We start from the raw sequence: 3817 nt of genomic DNA, 5'->3' as shown, positions 1-3817 counted from the left end.
CAGTATCTTCCTCTGTAAAATGGAAATAAAATAACATCTGTGTCATAGAGTCACTGTGAAGATTGTGTGAAAAAAAGTATGAAAAAATTTTAGCACAGTAGCTGGCTTAAAATCCTTGTCTAAAGATCTAGAACCTGGGCAAGGGCAAACATTCTAATTTCCTGGTCTCTAACCTACAGAAATAGGGGTAATTTAAAATAGAAATATTTAAATGCAAGGAGTCTCCTGGGTGGTATTTCTCCTTGAGCTCATCTCCAAGCCACAAAAGAAGCCTGAGAAGTATGCCGAATCCTCTTCCTACTTATTTGATCTTGGCTTCTCCAATCAAACAATATAGCTATATACTGTGAATATATTCACAGTTAGGAAAAAATCCAGCTATGTAAAATTTAGAGAAAATGTACAACTAAATACATATTACTAAATCAGATTTATTGAAAGTTTAACATGTATTATTATATAAAACATACTACTTAAGTGTAATAGAATTCATTAAGGATAATGAAAGGGAAGACTTATTTATTAAAGTTTTGATAATCTCTGTGGAATGTATAGCTCAATATCTAGAATTATATTTGGGCAAACTGCTTGCTTTCCATTACTGCATATTGTGGTTTGGAAAATTCTAAGATTAGGTTGTTAAAGGAGAGTGCATAAAACGGCTGATTCATTACTTTTCTAATAATAAACTTTGACAAGTAACTATAAATGATTATCAGGGAATAGAATGAGCAATAGCTATAATGAACACAGAGGGGGTACATTTCCAAAATAGCATGTGCCTTATGTATGCACAAAACCAATTATGCAAGTAATGTACACATCACTCATGCCATGTTTTGCAAATCAGCAAACTTTTTAAAGTTCTTTCTAATGAGACATTCGCTGATTGTTGCCCAGGGAAAATTAAGGAGGATCTGAGTAGTACTTTCTGGAGAAAATTACAGCTGGTTTTGGGTTTCTTTCCTTTAATCATCAAGAAAAATATTCATAAAGAAATTACATTTAGAAGCCTTTACTTCCATAGTTTGGACTCACATCAGGCATCTACTATATTAATTTAAGCACTCTTTCATGGCTCTAGCAACCTAGATCTAGCTTGCCAGCCTTTCATGAAGAAAAGGTAAAGCATATTCATTTCACTTCTCAAGATGATTTTTTGCATTGTTTTCACCTATTGCCTTAACTGTGCCAGTTCTGTGAACTCTGAGGGAATTTCCCATGTTTTTATAAATTGGAACAAATAACAAAAGGCCACATAGTTTGTGGGTTGAATTGAAGTTTTAACTGTCTCACTTTCTAGCTAGAAAACTCTAAGATACAACCAAAGCAGAGTTTATTACTTCTTCCTATAATCCCCCACATATATATAACTTTAACAAGACATTTATCTCCCTTTTTGTTATTATCTGTTTATAAATATGTTTTGTCAATGAGGCCTTGATCAAAGATATAACTTTATTATGATATCCCTAGCACAACACCTTATAGGAATTTAATAAATGTTTGATGAGTGAATAAGACTCCTTTATCATAAGGAAATATATATTACTATGAAGTTATCTTCTTAGAGTTACATGAGATATGAAAGCACCCAACACAGGGCTTGGAATATAGTGAGTACTCAATAAGTGATAGCTAACTATACTTATTTTTTTTTAATTTAAATGTTTATTAAATCATTTACAAAAATCATAGTAAGCCTAATGTACAATAACATGAGGATATTTTTATGAAAAATAATTACATTTTCGGAGGGCAGGGCGCGCGGTCCACGCTCTGCCCCCGGAGCCGTGTGCTTGCCTGCCCGCCGGGGTCGGCGCTCCAGGTGCGGTTCTAAAGAATGCCAGGAAAGACACACAAAGTTTGGTAACCTCCACAACTCTTGGCAAGACTTCATAAAGGCAAGAACTGTGTTTGCCCTGGTAATAGCTCTACCTCACTGCTAGAGTCTAAGCTTCCCAAAGATGGAGACTTATTTTGTTCACAGTGCCTGCTTAAAGAGACCCACAGATTCCAGTTGAGATCACCGTGGCAGCCGGACCCTTCCTTCCTCACGAGGAGCAGCAGCTCTTACCAACAGCAACACTGACAGAACTGTGTTTTGGAAAAGGACCAATGGCTTCGAGCCTAGGTTGGAGAGTATGTGCACCATTTCCCATGAACCACTGTGGTGTCTTTCTGAAAGCTGTGAGAAGCAATGGTCTTTCCTGTTTCCCTGGGGCCATTCACCCTGGAGAGGAACTGGAAGCTTTTTGGACCCTGAGATGAAAGCTTTCCTGGAGGAGAATACTGGAGTCACCAGCAGTGGCAGCCTCACCCCTGAAATCCAGTTGCGGCTTCTGACGCCCAGATGCAAGTTCTGGTGGCAAAAAGCTGACCTGTGATCCTACTGCGAAACTTACCGGGCAATCTACTGGCCAGGAGGCCAGGCCCTATCTAGATATCTTTTGGATAATCCTGATGTTTTGTTTTTTTTTCTTTTTCTTAAAGATTTTATTTATTTATTTGACAGAGAGAGAGAGAGCGAGAGCAGGAACACAAGCAGGGGGAATGGGAGAGGGAGAAGCAGGCTTCTTGCCGAGCAGGGAGCGCGATGCGGGGCTCGATCCCAGGACCCTGGGATCATGACCTGAGCCGAAGGCAGACGCCTAACGACTGAGCCACCCAGGCGCCCTGGATAATCCTGATGTTGTGAGAGGAAAGTCTGTGTTAGATATTGGGAGTGGATGTGGAGCCACTGCTATAGCTGCCAAGATGAGCAGGGCATCAAGGATCTTGGCCAACGACATAGACCCTATTGCAGGAATGGCTATCACACTGAATTGTGAGTTGAACCAACTGGATCCTTTTCGCATTTTAACCAAAAACATTTTGGACTTAGAACAAGGTAAGTGGGACCTTGTTGTGCTTGGAGATATGTTTTATGATGAAGACCTTGCAGACAGTCTTCATCAATGGCTGAAGAATTGCTTTTGGACCCACAGAACTCGAGTCTTGACTGGTGACTCTGGACGACCGCAGTTCAGTGGACATAGCATTCAACATCAACTGCACAAAGTGGTAGAATATTCACTTCCAGAGCCTACCAGGAGGGAAAACAATGGATTGACAACAAGCACGGTATGGGATTTTCAGCCGTGAGTTGTCCAAGTGCTTCCAAGTGTGAATATAGCTATGTTTGAGTTTAATCCTAAAAGACCCTCCAGTTTAAAGCATGTAGTATCTTGTTTCCAAAATCTGAAGTCTTAAAGTTTTGTCAGCCTTTGTCATGTAACTCGTTCTGCATTACACCAAATATACAAATCTCTACCTGCAGTTTTCCAGTTTTGCTTTTGTAGGAATAGAATTCTAGAAGGCAACACCAAAATGGTAGCAACATGTAATTTAAGTAGTGGAGAGGAATGAGAAAGAAAATGAGAAAGTGAAGTCTGTTTCTGTAGTTGAGGACAACTCTATGATGGATCTTCAAATTAGACACAATACAAAATATAGAAGAGTACTGTATTTCAAAAAATGACCTGTAAAGATCAGAGTTGCATTTAGTGTGGTACAGAGTAAATGGGCTTTGGAGTCAGGCAACTCTGTCACTTTCTAGTTGGGACTTTAGGCTAGTTAAGCTCTCTGAGCTTTAATTTCCTCATCTATAACCTTGCAACAAACTTAATAAACCTCCCCTCAAGGCTATTTTATTAAATGAAATTATAAAGTGCCTCATACACTATTTAGTACATAATAGGACCTCAACTGACAGTCGTGGATAAAAATAAATATTTTAGAATTTCCTATATACCGTGACACTTTTTGATGCCTCTTT

At 38.9% G+C, this 3817-nt stretch overlaps 1 pseudogene; it reads left to right on the top strand.

The window, feature by feature from the left end:
• The first annotated feature begins 2118 nt into the window (after positions 1-2118).
• On the top strand, positions 2119-3144 carry LOC110570962 (annotated as a pseudogene).
• The last annotated feature ends 673 nt before the right edge of the window (positions 3145-3817 follow it).

Source organism: Neomonachus schauinslandi, chromosome 11, assembly GCF_002201575.2.
Source record: "Neomonachus schauinslandi chromosome 11, ASM220157v2, whole genome shotgun sequence".
NCBI classification, from domain to species: Eukaryota; Metazoa; Chordata; class Mammalia; order Carnivora; family Phocidae; genus Neomonachus; species Neomonachus schauinslandi.
The sequence above is the reverse complement of the archived record's forward strand: the minus strand, read 5'-3'. Positions and strand labels throughout refer to the sequence as shown.